Below are 17680 nucleotides of genomic sequence, written 5' to 3' on the forward strand. Positions count from 1 at the left end.
TTCTAAAAGCTGCCTGAAAAGCCTCCGTGTGATCTAACACACCAATAATAAAACTAACACCAGCTAGAAAGATCATATATTTTTCCTATATTGGCTTCTCTTTGCTGGCTCCCTGTTGAATCCAGAATTGAATTTAAATTCTTCTTTTCACATACAAAGTCAGATCAGGCCCCGTCAGATCATAAAAGCCTTGTGGTGTCCTGTTATTTTATTAGAGCACTTCACTCTCAGACTGCAGGCTTACTTGTTTTTCTTAGAGTTTCTAAAAAGCAGAATAAGAGTGGTGCAGAACCTTCAGCTATCTGGCCCCTCTCCTGTGCAACTACCTCTCAGTCTGGAGTGATCACCTCTTATTTATGCTGCTACAGCCTCTTTCCCCCAAACCAGTCTCAGCAGATGGCTGCCCCTCCCTGAGCCTGCCAGTAGGAATATTCTTGTTAAATAGGAGCTCTTCGTTCCCACCATTAGGAGCTGCTTGCTCTCTAACATTATGGGGTCCTTACCTTGCAATGTAAAACACCTTGAGGTAACTGTTGTTGTAAACCGGCAAAATCATCTCCAACTTCTTTCATGACATTAATCTTCCTAAATATATATTTCTCTCACTCAGGCAGGACAAATAACAATGTCAATAAACCAACTTGTAAAATACAGTATGCAGAAAGCTGGGAGGTTCAGTGTACTGGGACATATAGTTTATGTGCAGCCTTGACCGTCAAGGAACAGGCAGAATGAAGTAATCCTCTTTGTGATTTATAACCTTCAACATTATGTCATGTGATGTATGATTTCAGAAGGCTGTAATACTAGAGTCTCAATCGTAATAAAGTTTTGCCAGTCATTGTAAATCTTAAATATTTAACCAAAGTAAATGTTGGACTTTGCAGTTTAAATCCTAAGAAATTCTTTTATGGAAAAGAATGAAGTAAGAACCTGGAAGAAAATCTCGCCATTATCTTTCTTGGGTTTGTGTATAAATATAACAGTTCAGTGACTGTAATTAACAGTTATGTGCACTGACTTCACCCCGCAAGAGGTGGAGCAAGAGCTCATCACACAATCAGCTATGTGAAGGCTCTAAGTAAGTGTGTGTGTGTGTGTGTGTGTGTGTGTGTGTGTGTGTGTGTGTGTGTGTGTGTGTGTGTGTGTGTGTGTGTGTGTGTGTGTGAGGCCACGGAAATGAGCAGTACACTTCAAGGAAACTTAGATAAAGAAAACTTTCTTGCACTTGAATGAAAATGTTATGCTTGCATTTAGCAATAAATTCAACAAAAACAGGGCGGTATTTCTTAGGATGAAGCTCTTTCTGTGAATGGCAAAGAAATAGGGAAGAAGAAGGTGGGTAATAATATGCACCCGTACAGTAACTGAAGCACCCCGGCCATTAGCAGAGTTGACAGGCTGACCCTTGGAAAGCAGCATGACCTTCTGAGTCTGCCTCTAGCAGAAATAACACGGCCCAGTCTCATGGGGAGTTGTGAAATAGTCACAAAATGTGATTCATTTGTTCGTGTGCATGGAGATGCATTGTCCTTTGTTATTCCTGACAGATAGGACTACTTTAAGGCTCATGTATTTTAACTGGAAGTATGTATCATGCCAGCGCCTTTTGAATTTCCTATGAAGGGATTTCTTCTTACTGTAACCGTTTAGTTTTGGCCACCAATTTAGTTTCAAATCTTGTTTTGATGCACTTTTTTTAGCCACAAGTGGATGAGGGCATACAAATACAGAAAACTGCTAATTAGTGCTCAGTAACATCCAAGACGTCCCAGAATTTAACTAAACAAAACTGGAGCATAGACTTCCTGGATAGGCTTCTATTAAAATGAAACACACAAGAACCTTTTATCCATCAGGCAGCGGTCACATTTTGTTTATCCGTCCATCTGTCCGAACCTCTTCTATTTTATACATTTCAGGGTCACAGAGGGGCCGTGGAGCCTTGTTTCACCCCGTATTAATAGGGTGAAATGCAGGGTACACCATGGACAGGTCATCAGCCTGTCATAGGGCTAACACAGAGAGACAGACAATTAGTCACGCTCACATTCACACCTATAGCCAATTGGGAACTGCCAATTAACCTAACCCCAGTGAATCTGAGTCCAGTGCACCATTATGCTGCCATAAATACGCATAAAAACATCACATATGGAAGAACACATGCTGCACATCATTTCTCTCTATGCATGACATGATGTGCAGATAACGTGACTCACTGCACACTTGGCATGGCTTCTGCACATGTATGCAGCTGTAACATGATTAAAGGCAGAATATAACACCTGCTTGCACAAAAAGAAAAGGTCAGCAATGAATGTAATTTGTTATCCATGTTGACTTAACAACTGGTAGTCAAACATGATGGATCATGCTATAACAAATCAGGGGAATACTTCTCGTGACTGATAAGACCCAATCAAGGAGCAAAAGAGGGTCTCTGTCATCTTTCCAAACAGTCTGTTTTTATTGCTTTCAAACTGAAAATTGTGGGGCAGCAAACTTTTCAACAGTTACTGGATGCTAAAATGCAGAACTGTGAATTTTAGCAAACAAAGTCTTATCAGTGTGGATTTAGTCTGCATGGTTCAAAGAGAGTGTCAGGCCATGCTAAGGATAAACAAAATAGCCTGAATTACTGCAGCAGCTCAAGTGTAACTGGATGATATAATGATAGCATGAACAACTGGGACAAGCTTTCAACTATTCAGTTCTTTGTAGATTGAATGAGCATTGTTGTCCTTACATATTGTTCTATTAGCCACAAGGATGGCCATTAGCCTTCATTTTGACCTTTACATTCTCTATTGTAATAAATAATAAATAGAAATCAGTCAACAGCTTGTTTTTTTAAGATTTGGCTATGACATCAGCATGTCAACCTGCACATTTCATAATGTGCTCTCATGACTCACCAACTTGCAAATAAAAAGAAAAAAATGAATTCCCAATTTCACATGGCCTTGATTACTGAAGCTTGTGTCATTAAGGAGATCCCTCTGGATTATAAACAATGACAGCGAGAACAAACACAGATATCGTCAGAGCTGTAACACAACTATCAGTAAAAGGTCAAGAACAGACACCTGATTTCTTTCTACACATGTCCAACAAGAAATAGTGTTGCTTAAACTGCAGGAACTTTCAGTTTTAAAGTGCAGATGATTCCTCTATTCCTCTGCGTAATTCTGGTAGCATTTGAATTATTTGCACAATGGCTGAAAGATTCGTAATTAACTGATAAGACTCACTGGGAGAGTTACAGCTCATGAGGAACTCATAGACAAAATGATGCTGTATCCTTATTTGCAAACTAAATAAACAAAAGAACGAATGAATGATCTGAGTCAATGTTTGAGTTTTATTATACATCTCTGCCAAGTAGAGGTTAGGTGGGTGGCCAATGACGTACCAAAGCTAACCAATTAAACATGCATGCTGCGTTCCAGTTAGCTCAGAAGTGAGATGACAGAGTTGGGTGTCATACCACTCTGGAGTTAAAATAAAACAGACGTTGTTTTGGTTCTTACCAGAACAACGTTCATTCATCCATCACTTGCAACACAAAGAAATTCTTGTTCTGATTTCTGTTTTGGGGGGTTTCTTTCCTTAAAAAACAAACAAACAAAAAGCTTATCCTAGCCCTATGGTTTCTAGGATTAGCTCCAGTCCCTCTTTGACCCTGAACTAGATAAGCGTAAGAGAATGGATGGAATGAAAAAAAAACAAAAAAACATGCATGCTCATGGAAATAGCCTGGTCAGTGCTTAGTGCCGGGCTTATTGTGCAGATCATAAATACACAACAGTCACAGCACAGATTACAATGTGTACAGTGGTGCTAATGTTTACGTGCATTGTTGCCATCTTGGATTGCAGTATGTGATGAAGTTGGGCTGGGTCAGACTTCTCCAACTGGAAATCTGGGTGTCCCGGTTGAAAATTCCCACTTCAAATAAAATGTAGTGTTATTCTCTACATAACCCTGAGAGGCCAAACGGACTGCAACTTAAGAAAAAACACCAGAAATAAGAAAAATGCTGCAAAAGCACACAAAACACAACGGAAATAGGAAAAACGACAACGGAAATAGGAAAAAACTGATTTCCAAATGCACAGGGGAAATGTTTCTGGGGAGACAATAACCCGACGGACCAGTTGCAGGAACCAAATATGCTAAGAATTGCGCTGGGTGATACTTAAAAGAAGTGGAGGATTTGTGAGGAAAGAAAAGATGAGAGGTAAGTCGTTAGACTAACCATTAGCCTAAAAATCCATCATCACTATTATATGAATCATGATAAAACACACCTATCATGTTTTGGGTTCCGGCAACTAGTCCGTCGGGTTATTGTCTTCCCAGAAACACTTCCCTTGTGCTTTCGGAAATCTGTTTTTTCCTATCTCTGTTTTCTTTTTCCTATTTCTGTACTCGTTTTCCCTCTTTGTGTTTTGTTTTTTCCTATTTCCCTTGTCGTTTTTTCCTATTTCCGTTGTTGTTTTTCCTATTTCCATTCTGTTTTGTGTGCTTTTGCAGCATTTTTCTTATTGCTGGTGTTTTCTTAAGTTGCAGTCCATTTGGCCTCTCAGGGCCACCGCACACACAGTACAATTACAATGCATTCAAACTAAATCCTGAACACTGGTCCTTCAGAGGAGCACTATAGTGTCTGGCCTTTACACTACAGCTGAAAAGGAAATTAGCCTTTGCTGCTCTAGTGATAGATAGATCTGTAAAACTGCCTTCCCTCATTATACAATTATATTCAATTCAGTTTTATTTTTATAGCCCCAATTCACAACAACAATCACCTCAAGGCAATATACTGTAAACTCCAGTCTGCCTGCCTGGCTGCCATGCAAGTGTTTTTCGGGGGATGCTGGCTGTCACTACGTGAAACTAAGGAGGTATAGCATGCTGCAACAAAAATCTCCTTGCAATTGTGAAAGTGAAAGTGCAAAAAGTGCTATCTTTTACTTTGTAGGTAAAGGTTCTCCATTTTGGGTTTTTTTTGGTTGTGAAGCATTGTTTCATGTTTAAAGACTGGTTAACCACTTGCTAACCAGCTGGTTTGTTAGCAAGTCTCTGCAAACAAGCTGCAAGCTACATGCAGCTGCAGCAGTCTGCTAGCAAGTAAAGCAATCATAAGGTGGTTTCTGGAGCAGCACCCTTTTTCTCCACTCACTGCAGTTTTTAAATGCTAAATGTGACACAACACACTTTTAGAGGGCTCTTCGGAGCTGGGGACTTCAGAGAAAGTTGTGATGTGGGTTTATGCAAAAATTAATTCATTAATTAAATTAACTCATTCACTGCCAGCCATTGGCAGTGAATGAGTTAAACCCATTGACTCATTCACTGCAATTGACGGCTATAGACGTCAATGGCAGTGAATGAGTTAATTGACTGCGCCCAATTCAAAAGAGGATCTGGAGGGAAAGAAAGCAGCTTGGTGGTGCTCCTACAACGATCAAAAATAACCACTTTTTTTTTTTTTTAAAGCATACAAAGTAGAAGCTGAGCAAACAACAGCAAATGGCCTAAATTTCTATACCTCTCTTCTTGCCCTATGACAGCTGGGATAGGCTCCAGTGCCTCCACAAACCTGATAAGGATAAGTGGAAGAGAATGGCTGGACTGATGGATGAAAACGAGGGCATGTTTCACAGACAATCATTCAAAGTCAGAGGAGGGAGATGGGAATCATCGCATCTGACTGAAAGGTGTTAACATTGTTTTGTTTTTTTACATACTTCTTAATAGTGCAGATAGTTTGCAAATGTTTGACTGTCACCAGTGGCTCCAGTAGTATTGACCTATTTTCAGCCCATAAAATTGCCAATATATCCTTGAAAAACATCAGTAAACACTTCAGACTGAGTGCTGTCAGACCACATGTTTGCAATTTAGAATCATGTGATGAAAAACATTTTCCCCTGTTAATCGTAACTTCCTTTAATGACCGAGAGGTATGAAATGATATTGTGCATGTGCAGGTCAGCTCTTGATCTATTTGTCCAAACTCCTCGCACGTCTGGGAAGTGAAGCTAAAGAGTGTTTATTAGTAAAAACCTGCCAAGCACCCCACATTAAGAGACGTTTGACATTTCACGAGATCATGTTGTTTCCAGCTGCGAGCTCCTGCTGATGCTTTTCCTTGTGATGATTTGATTTCCTCAAAATGGAAAGACTTTTTTTTTTAACAGAAGATAACTCATAATACAGTTTGATGTGATGCTGAAACAGGATTTCATATTCTTAATGATTTTTTGACTGTTTCTGACCATGTCGCGTGGAATCTGGATTCAAAACTTCAAATCTTCTCAATAATATAAAATATCAATGAAAACGTGTAATAACATTCTTAGAAATGCTTGTTATTAACATTTTCAAAGTGAGCCTCCAACTAATGAAAAGACTCAAAGACATAAACAAATGCAGAAATCTATTTGGTGATATAAGTGATACGGCAGATATTTGTGTATTGACGTATCACCCACCATTAGGTATTCAGAGCCTTATTTAAAGTAACACTTCAGATTTGCTTTTTAAAAGTGTGCATGTAGGTTTATTGCTGGAAAACACTGGCATACTATCCTATTAATACATTATACAGTATGCGTAACAGTAGACCTGTCTCAATTTCTTAGACAAAACTAGAGCACAGGAATAGGAGTAAGGACTGTTGTGGTGACAGCCAAGACTTGCTAATCTCCGTCTAATCTATTTTCCATTAGGCATCCCTATTGAGAAGAGGGTCAAAAAGCAAACTATGAAAGCATTCAGGGCAGATCTACATAATTCTGCATATTTTACAATCATATTAAGTTGTAGCATCTTCTTCTATGAGACTCTCCAGGTCCTTTTTTTCCTCTTTTTGTTTTATTTTACCCCCAATTCTTACTCCTCCCTCTTTGACTACTGGTGCATCAACACTTTGTTTTTCCAATCTATTCCTCATCTTTCCTTTAATTTGAGAGAATGGGTATGTTTAGAGAATTAGTCTCAGATTAGCTTTCCTCTTGATGGGCTTTAAAATTAGAACAGGGCTGTGGGAGTCGGCATATTGCAGTTCACGGGGTATTCGGTTCTGCTGCCAGTATTGTGGATCAAGCTGAATTTGAAACAACACCAAATGACTGATGACAAAAACCAAAAGGCAAATGGCAGCTGTAAGCAATGAAACAGAAGGCTGTTATGAAGAAATTCATACTAACCTGTATTGGCATGTATAAGCTCAGACTTACAGTTTATTCTTTTTTTTTTTGGCAAGGGTGTGCAGGTAAAGCTTAGTGAGTTGCTTTTGTCCATACACTTAAATCTTGTCATTGCAAAATGACAAGATTTATACATGTCATGTTTAAAATTTACGTTTTAATATCAACGGAAATTTAAGTGGGACAGGAAGGCCGTCTGAGAGGAAGTGGTCATGCACTGACATGTGCAAGAGGTTAGTAAAACTACACTGTGGCTGAAAGTCACAGGCAGTGACTTTAGAAAACATTCGCAGTTACCTCATTTTTTATCTCTCTTACTCTGTGGTAGATGTGGAGAATAATGTGTGTTCTCTACATTTTATATCAAATTTAATGATGTTATCAAAGCAAATGGAGACATTTGTTTCTGTGTGTCCAACATTCTCCGGAGACTGCAACCCTTCAAAATATTCACCAGAGGAAGAGGATATGTTTGTTAGATCATGGATATAATTCAGTCAGGGAAAGGCTTACGTCACAGTCCGGGTTCAGGACGAGGACATCTACTGCATCACCACATAAGTACATGTCAGTGTTTGAAGAAGTTAAAGCCAGCGTAAACATGAGCTCTGCATATGGTTGCCATTACAGCAGCTGGGTGAGAGGTGACTGTGAGGTTTCTGCTTTCCTAAACGTCGAGGTGTGTTGGAGAAGAAAACAGGAGAACATCAACAAAACTGTGGCTCAGCCAAACGTTTCCCTGCATTATGGATGTGCGTGTGGAACTATGACAGAGTCACTGTTTGTTTTGATGTCAAAGGTTGTTGGCTTTTCCATAGTGGCACATGACAGGTTGAGGCTGGAGAGGAGGGGGTGAGGACGGTGTGAGACCAGCAGAGCAGTCTCCTCTGTATGTGCAGATGTGACAGTTGTTTGAGCTCGCAAATTACAGCTAGCCAGGCACAAAGACTTCTATATAGAGAAGGATCCCTTAGAAAGAAAGTAGAAGCACAACACTGACTTTATTTTTTTCTCTCATACCGTGCACACAATCATCTGGGTGCTGCTGCACTGTGGTGAGCGCAGACAGAGACCTGTGTTTGTGGTGGAAGAGCAACAACAGCAAGTCAGTTAGTCTTGCTATATTGGCAACACTGCGGTGAGCTAAAGCATGATGATCACCACTGTGACTGAGCGGGATGTAAAGCATAGAAGATAAGATCTTATACATTTCCACAATTTAAAGAAATAAATCCAGATCTCAAAACTGGAAATCTGGTGATGACATCTGTCAAATTTCTGAGAATGAAACTGTACATGAGTCACCCTTTCTAAGAGACGGAAACTGCAATGTGTATAAAAGATGAGAGACGCAAAACTCGAACTTACATTAACCTTTAATTGAAACTTGGCTTCTATTACTTTCAGGCTTCTAGATAAAAACCATGGATTCAGTGATTTAAACCTTTTTTCCCTTTCAGTATTTTTAAAGAAGCTTCCAACAAAAGTTTGCCTTCTTCAAAAAGTCACAAAGTCTGTTTTCTGTTTTGCATATTTTGCACATTTAATTGTTTCAGATGATAAAACTAATTTTAACACTGGACAAAGATAGATGAGCAAGCACACAATGCAGTTTTTAAAGGATGATGTCCTTTATTACAGGAACAGAAGCTATCCAAACTACCTGCCCCCCTGAAAAAGTAATTTATTACTGTCAGAGCTGTTAAATCAATAAAATCACTGAAAAAGAACCTGTTTGACAAAGTTTAGTAGGTTAAAAGATCTCAAAAATCAACACATCATGTCAGTAATAATTGACAACTATCAGTCTAGAGAGGGTTAAAACAGTTTCTAAGGCCTCAGTGAACCACAGGGAGAGCTATTATCTACAAATGGAGAAAACAGAGAACAGCGGTGAACCTTCCCAGGAGTGGCCTGCCTAACAAAATTAATCCATGCATGCATCATCCAGAACAACATATAAAGAACTGCAGGCCACGCTTGTCTACGTTAAGGTCAGAGTTCATGATTCAACAGTAAGACGGATTGGGGGAAAATGGCATCCATGGGAGAGTTCAAGGAGAAAACCCCTGCTGACCAAAAGAACGCAAAGGCTCATCTCACATTTACCAAAGAACTGCTTGATGATCCCCAAGATCAGGTCTGTGGACTGACAAGACAAAATCGGAACTTTTTGGAAGGTTTGAGCCCCATTACATCTGCAGTGATGCTAGAGCAGCATTTCATAAAAGAAAACATCAAACCAACAGTCAAACATGGTGGTGTAGTGTGATGGTCTGGGACAGCTTTGCTGCTTCGGGACCTGGAAGACTTGCTGTATTTGATGAAATCATGAATTCTGATTGTGGCGGAGGCGTGGCCCCGGGCGCAGCTGCAGGGGAGGAGTGGAGCGGAAGGCTCATCAGGGCGGCGCTGCGAGGCCGGTAAGAACAGCTGATGTTGTTTATGGACTGATGATGGTCTCCCTCCGCTGTGTTTATAGTGAGACGAGGAGGAGCGGCCAGGGGAGAGATCAGCTGGGCTCGTGAGCTGTCAGACTGTGTGACTGAGTCAGCTGTCAAAACAACAACACTTGAATAAATGTGGAAGTTGGCTGTACCTACCTGTGTGTGCGTGTGTCTGTGCCTGGTGTATTCCACAAGTGGTGCCGAAACCCAGGAAAGTGCCGGTGGGGAAATGTCCGACCCACAGGCCGCGCCACCCGCCCAGCCTCTGCAATTCTTGGCGCAGATGCTGGCGGAGATGGCGACGATGAGCCGGGATCAGGCGGCCGACCAGCGTGCCCACCTGGCCGCGCTGCGGGAGCAGACGGACCGGCAGACGCAAGTTCTGGAGCGGCTGGTCGGGGCCGCTGCCACGCCGAAGCCCTCGCCACTGTCGGTGGCGGTGCCCCGGATGGGGGACGGGGACGACCCACAGGTTTTTTTGGAGACCTTCCGTGCCACGGCGGAGGCTTGCCAATGGCCGCGGGAGGAGTGGGCTCCGCGGCTGCTCCCCCTGCTGTCCGGGGAGGCACAAACAGCGGCCCTGAGTCTGCCTCCGGCGTCGAGGAGCAGCTTCTCGGACGTGAGCCGGGCGGTGGTGGACAGGCTAGGGCTTACCGCCGAAGACCACCGCCGGCGGTTCCGGGCCTGTCGGCTGGCTACAACGGACCGACCATTCGCCTGGGCCCGGCAGCTGCGCGACGCGGCGGTACGCTGGCTGCAACCGGGAACATCGGAGGGGGAGACGAAGCTGGTGGACAAGGTGGTGCTGGAGCAGTTCACGGAGGGATTGCCAGCGGAGACGGCGAGATGGGTCCGGTGCCACCGGCCCGCAAGCTTGGAGGTAGCGGTGACGCTGGCGGAGGACCACCTTGCCGCTGGAGCAGGGGAACCCGGGGACGCCGGACGGAGGCCGAACAAACAGGCCCCGGTGCCGGCCCCGAGGCGCCGTGTGCCGGCACCAGGGCAGGCAGAGCGGCTGCCGGCGCTGAGCCCCACTAACCCTTTCGCGGCGTTGGTGCCGTCCAGGGCAGCCGAGCCAAGTGGAGCCGCCCCCGAGCCACGGAGAGCAGCACAGACGCCGGGGCCGGAGTGTTGGAAGTGCGGGCAGCCGGGGCACCTGAGGAGGGATTGTCCGCTTATGGAAGTGGGGCAGGTGTTTCGTGTTGCTGGCGCCCCAGCACCCTCCCCCGGTCCAGGAGGGACATACAGTATTCCGGTAAGGACTCGAGGGGGTATACGCCAGGCGTTGGTGGACACGGGCTGCACGCAGACCCTCGTACACCAAAGCTTGGTTCGCCCCGGGGCATTGCTGGAGGCAGAATGGGTGGAGGTGAGGTGTGTGCATGGTGACGTTCACAGGTATCCCATAGTGCCGCTGTTATTAAAGTATAAGGGCAAAACGCATAGAGTAACGGCGGCGGTTAGCCCGCGCCTGTCGCACCCCCTGATTCTGGGTACCAATTGGCCGGGGTTTCATCAGCTACTGGGACAGTACGCGGGGGTGCGATCACGACCGGAAGCGGGGTGTAGCGTGTGCGCGGCGTTCAGCGGTGACGCGGGGTCGTCCGACACTGACTCCGGGGGGGAGGAGCCGGCGGGTCCCTCACGGGACGTCCCGCCGGCCCCGGAAGTGTCCCCCATGGGTGATTTCCCACTGGAGCAGTCTCGTGACGGCACCCTACGCTCAGCCTTTGACCAAGTGATGGCTATTGATGGTCACGTGGTGCGCCCTGAGGCCGCGCAGACCTACCCGCGTTTCGTCTTATTAAACGACCGATTATATCGAGTGAGTCGTGACACTCAGACAGAGGAAACACACACCCAGTTGTTGGTGCCGCAGGGCCGCCGGGAAACGCTTTTCCAGGCGGCCCACTATAACCCCATGGCAGGGCATATGGGCTATGAGAAAACTCTGGAGCGAATAACGGCCCGATTTTATTGGCCGGGCATCCGAGCGGATGTGCGCCGCTGGTGCACATCCTGCCCGGACTGCCAACTTGTTAACCAGCCGGCCATACCGAAGGCGCCGCTGCGCCCTCTCCCCCTCATTGAGGTCCCGTTTGAGCGCATCGGCATGGACCTCATCGGGCCGTTTCACCGGAGTGCACGCGGCTACCGCTTTGTGTTAGTCCTGGTGGATTACGCAACGCGGTACCCGGAAGCAGTTCCGCTGCGCACCATCTCTGCAAAGAGTGTGGCGCAGGCACTGTTTCAGGTCATCTCCCGAGTCGGAATCCCGAAAGAGATACTGACTGACCAGGGCACGTCGTTTATGTCTCGTACACTGCGGGAACTGTACGAATTACTGGGCATTAAATCTATTCGGACCAGCGTCTACCACCCTCAGACTGACGGGCTGGTGGAGCGGCTGAATAAGACTTTAAAGTCCATGATTCGGAAGTTCATTAACGAGGATGAACGCAATTGGGATCACTGGCTAGACCCTCTGTTATTCGCAGTGCGGGAGGTGCCCCAGGCCTCCACGGGATTTTCTCCCTTTGAACTGCTGTTCGGCAGGAGGCCACGTGGGGTGCTCGACCTGATTAAAGAAAGCTGGGAGGACGGTCCGAGCCCCGCCAAAAATGAGATTCAGTACGTGTTGGACCTGAGAGCAAAACTCCACACTTTGGGGAGGTTGTCACGGGAGAATTTGCTCCAGGCTCAGCAGCGTCAGCAATGCCTGTATGACAGAGGGGCTAGGCTCAGGCAATTTTCACCGGGAGATAAAGTGCTTGTGTTACTCCCTACTTCCAGCTCGAAGTTGCTCGCCAAGTGGCAAGGACCCTTTGTGGTCACACGGCGAGTCGGGGACGTGGACTATGAGGTCGCTCGGTCGGACAGGGGAGGAGCCACGCAGATTTATCACCTCAATCTCCTCAAACTGTGGCGAGAGGTTGAAACCGCTTCTCTGGTGAGCTTGGTGAAGGAGAGAGATGAGTTGGGGCCTGAGGTGCCAAATTCTATCATTCCCGCCTCCCTCCCTTGTGATGACCATCTCACACAGGCCCAGAGAGCGGATGTTGTCGCGTTGCAACAGCGTTTTGCGGACGTGTTCTCCCCCCTGCCCGGCCGGACGTCCCTCATCGAGCACCATTTCGTGACGCAGCCTGGCGTGACGGTGCGTTCACGGCCCTACAGGCTCCCGGAGCACAAGCGAAAAATCGTGCAGAGGGAATTGGCGGAAATGCTGAGGATGGGAGTAATAGAAGAGTCGCACAGCGCCTGGTGTAGCCCCATCGTTCTGGTGGCGAAGAAGGATGGGTCTATACGGTTCTGTGTCGACTATCGCAGGGTGAACGAAGTGTCACGCTTTGATGCCTACCCCATGCCTCGGGTCGACGAGCTCCTGGACCGGTTAGGCACGGCCCGCTTTTTCACGACACTGGACTTAACCAAGGGCTATTGGCAGATTCCCTTGTCTGCCGAGGCCAGGGAGAAAACGGCCTTCTCCACTCCGTACGGTTTGTACCAGTTCGTGACACTTCCGTTTGGCCTGTTCGGGGCCCCGGCCACTTTCCAGCGTCTCATGGACCGGGTACTGCGTCCGCACGCAGCGTATGCTGCCGCCTACCTGGATGACGTGATCATCCACAGCGACACCTGGGCGGAGCATGTGCTGCGGGTGGCCGCGGTCCTGGAGTCCCTGAGGGGGGCGGGGCTCACGGCCAATCCAAAGAAGTGCGCGGTTGGACGGAGGGAGGTGCAGTATCTGGGGTACCACCTGGGGGGCGGGCAGGTGCATCCACAGGTGGAGAAGACGGCGGCTATCGCATCCTGCCCGCGCCCCAGGACGAAAAAGGAGGTGAGACGGTTCTTGGGGTTGGCGGGTTACTATCGTCGCTTTGTGCCGGGGTTTGCGCAGCTAACCAGCCCCCTGACCGATCTCACTCGAAAGGGTGCCCCGGATCTGGTCCAGTGGACGGGGCCGTGCCAGGCGGCGTTTGTGCAGGTGAAAAAGGCTCTCTGTGGGGAGCCGCTGCTTCACACTCCTAATTTTTGCCTCCCTTTTGTTCTGCAGACTGACGCCTCGGACAGAGGGCTGGGAGCCGTTTTGTCCCAGCAGGTAAGGGGGGCCGACCGCCCTGTCCTATACATCAGCCGGAAGCTAGCAGAGCGCGAGCGCCGGTACAGCACCGTGGAGAAGGAGTGCCTGGCCATCCGGTGGGCGGTCGGCTCCCTGCGCTATTACCTCCTGGGACGCTCATTCATCCTCTGTTCGGAACACGCCCCGCTGCAGTGGCTCCACCGCATGAAGGATGCCAACGCCCGGATCACCCGGTGGTATCTGGCGTTGCAGCCCTTTAAGTTCAAGGTGATCCATAGGCCGGGGGCGCAGATGGCAGTGGCCGATTTCCTCTCTCGCTCGCGGGGGGGGGGGGAGTTGGCTCGGCCGGACGGCTCCCCGGCCTCGAACGGGCGGTGGGGGTGTGTGGCGGAGGCGTGGCCCCGGGCGCAGCTGCAGGGGAGGAGTGGAGCGGAAGGCTCATCAGGGCGGCGCTGCGAGGCCGGTAAGAACAGCTGATGTTGTTTATGGACTGATGATGGTCTCCCTCCGCTGTGTTTATAGTGAGACGAGGAGGAGCGGCCAGGGGAGAGATCAGCTGGGCTCGTGAGCTGTCAGACTGTGTGACTGAGTCAGCTGTCAAAACAACAACACTTGAATAAATGTGGAAGTTGGCTGTACCTACCTGTGTGTGCGTGTGTCTGTGCCTGGTGTATTCCACACTGATCTCTACCAGAAAATCCTGAAACACAATGTCCAGCCATCAGTTTGAATGAAGGTTTTGGAGTGACCTATTCAAAGTTTGGACTTAAATCCAATTGAAATGCTTTTCCATGACCTTAAACAGACCGTTCATCTTGGAAAACCCCCAATGTGGTTGAATTAAAACAATTCTGCAAAGAAGAGTCGGCCAAAATTATTCCACAGGGATGTGAAAGACTCTTCAAGGGTGACACAACTGCTGTCAGGTAGGGTTGGATGGCTATTTTACCAATAATACATAAAATCATTTTAGAAATGATTAATCAGGTTTTCTTTGTCTAATATTACAAATTTGTTTGATCACCTGAAACAGAGTGACAAATTTGCAAAAAAGGAAAAAAAAGGAAAAGAAATGAGATCAGAAATGTGGAAATACTTTCACAGCACTGTATATGGACTTTGTTTGTCGGCCTTAGTTTCATATTCAAATTGGAACAATTCTCATATTAAAACTACCCTTAAAAAAAGTTAAAGACTAGAATTTGGTTTGATCGTGCTTTGTTTTTTTAGGTAAAAATCCATTCTTGATTCATTAAGCTGTTGCAGCAAGATATTCTAACTTTTGCATTTAGTTCTTTATGCTGATTGTGTCTCCTCTTACACAGTGTACGTAAATGTCAGCAGAATCTCAGCCAGGAGACTTCATCCAGGGTGCAAAATGCAGCCTCTGGGCTACATCTTCATATTGGCCCAGTTCTTTTCTTATTCAGTCAGCACTCCTGGGAAAACACTCATTCTTACAGACATCTACACTGCAGACTTCTCCCACAATTCCACCCAGTGCTTCCTGCAGAAGTTCTCTGATGACTCTGCAATAGTCGGCCTCATCACTGATGGGGACGACAAGGAGTACAGAGGACTGACTCAAGACTTTGTGGACTGGTGCCAGCTGAACTACCTCCAGATCAACGCCAGTAAAACCAAGGAGCTGGTGGTAGACTTCCGCAGGCACAAGCATTCTCCACTGCAACCACTGAACATCCAGGGTATGGACATTGAGGCTGTGGACAGCTACAGGTACCTTGGTGTTCATCTGAACAACAGACTGGACTGGACTCATAACTCAGATGCCCTCTACAGGAAAGGGCAGAGCAGGCTGTACCTGCTGCGGAGACTCAGGTCGTTTGGGGTGGAGGGCCCACTCCTGAAGACCTTCTATGACTCTGTGGTGGCTTCTGCTATCTTTAATGGTGTGGTCTGCTGGGGCGGCAGCATCTCTGCTGGGGACAGGAAGAGACTGAACAGGGTGATCCGAAGGGCCAGCTCTGTTCTAGGATGCCCTCTGGACCCAGTGGAGGTGGTGAGTGACAGGAGAATGGCGGCTAAGCTGTCATCCCTGTTGGACAACATCTCCCACCCCATGCAGCAGACTGTGACAGCACTGAGCAGCTCCTTCAGTGGGAGACTGCGGCACCCACGGTGTGGGACGGAGAGATTTCGCAGGTCTTTCCTCCCCACTGCTGTCAGACTCCACAACAAAGACTTTAACTGAACAAACACACACATCCACACATGTGCAATAACACTAAGTGCAATAATCTTTTCTGGCATCGTTGTATTTTTACTCAGTTGTATATAGCATTCGTATTCTATTTTTATCTTATTGTATATTTTTATTCTATTTTATTCTACTGTATATAGTATATTATTTTATTCTATTCTGTACAGCTGTGTACTGTATTTATTCTTATTGTATTCTAATTTTTGCGTCATAACTTTTGCACTGTCCACTTCCTGCTGTGACAAAACAAATTTCCCACGTGTGGGACTAATAAAGGTTATCTTATCTTATCTTATCTTATCTTATCTTATCTTATTCTCCTAATGTTTGATGGGATCTACAATCTGTTGTCAGGTGTAAGTAGTTGCAAAGATGAGGATATTTTTCATGCAATACAGCATTTGATGTTTGTTTTGAACATAAAAAAAGCACCACAATCTGTTTAGTCTAAACTTTGTAGTCATTTTTACTTGTAGAAGTCAGGTCGATTTCTAGTTCATTTTCCTCCTCATCTCTTCTCATCAATGCAAAATGTATTTTTGTGGTCCACGCCAGTTTGTCTCTTGGGACTGTTTGAGTCAGTGTATTGACTGAACAAAGACTGGATCTGGATTGCAACATCTTGACCTCAAGAGTTTTTCAAATTAATACCGCTTTGAAAAATGGCCTCTGTGCAAAAGTCAATCTAAAATCCAAAACACATGAAGTCCTGACCCTTTCTATCCATTACAAATTACATCAGTAAGATGGTTTATTTAACTGTGATCATTGTGAATGAGCCTCACATTTTACTTTAGTAAAGCAAGTTTATAAATACCAAATATTGGAGAACATCGCTTACAAATATTGGGTTCACATATATACAGAAAGTAATGCATAATGAGATTTGTTACTGGTTTAAAGAGAACACCTGATCTGACCCTTGCAAACCCGTGCTTATTAGAGACTTCGATAGTCTGATGCACTGCACAGAGGTCAGAGTTTTCCTTGATTAGCTTTCAAAATGAACCGATTTCACCAACAAACAAAAATGATTGCTTGTCCAAGAATAGCCGTGGCTGTAATCGTTTGGCAGCAAGAAGGGTAATATATCATTTTCAGAACCAGTGGAGGAAAAAGAGTTTTCTGGGAAATGAAAACAGAACTTGAATGCAATATTTAAGGGGACTGAACACATATACACATTCTAGAGATTAAGTTAAAGAACTGAATTGAAGCTGGTCATCACCCAACTTTAGAGCATCACTGCACGCATGGATGCACACAAAGTGCAGAAAAGCAAATATTTGGTGCCTGTGAGGCGTGTTACCACAATGCTTCGGTCTCTTGTTTTTCTTTATTCTCTGCTCAATGTTTTGGTGTCGGCTATTTGTTCTTTCTGGCTAATCCAGTGGACTGATGCAGGCTTGAAACCTGCCACAAAGACACAATGCACTATCGCCTTGCCAGTTTCCGTTTGGGTGTGTTTCCTCTTGCCTGTACACATTACATCTCCACACTGTCACTGTGAGATCAGGATGAAGCACTTAGTTGTGCTTCTAGACTGAGTGTTAAAGATATATTTCACTGCAAAAACAGATGACAGCACTAAAGCTTTTCACAAAATTAATTAACAGTATTTTAGTAATAGCTTTAGATTCTACTGATAAAGATTCAAATGGGATATTCCATGGTAAATACAAATATGGGTTCACCTCGTGTCTGATTT

Source organism: Mchenga conophoros, linkage group LG14 (assembly GCF_057382185.1).
Source record: "Mchenga conophoros isolate Kocher_MC1m ecotype Shallow Benthic linkage group LG14, M_conophoros_male_GT1.1, whole genome shotgun sequence".
In the NCBI taxonomy this organism is placed as follows: Eukaryota; Metazoa; Chordata; class Actinopteri; order Cichliformes; family Cichlidae; genus Mchenga; species Mchenga conophoros.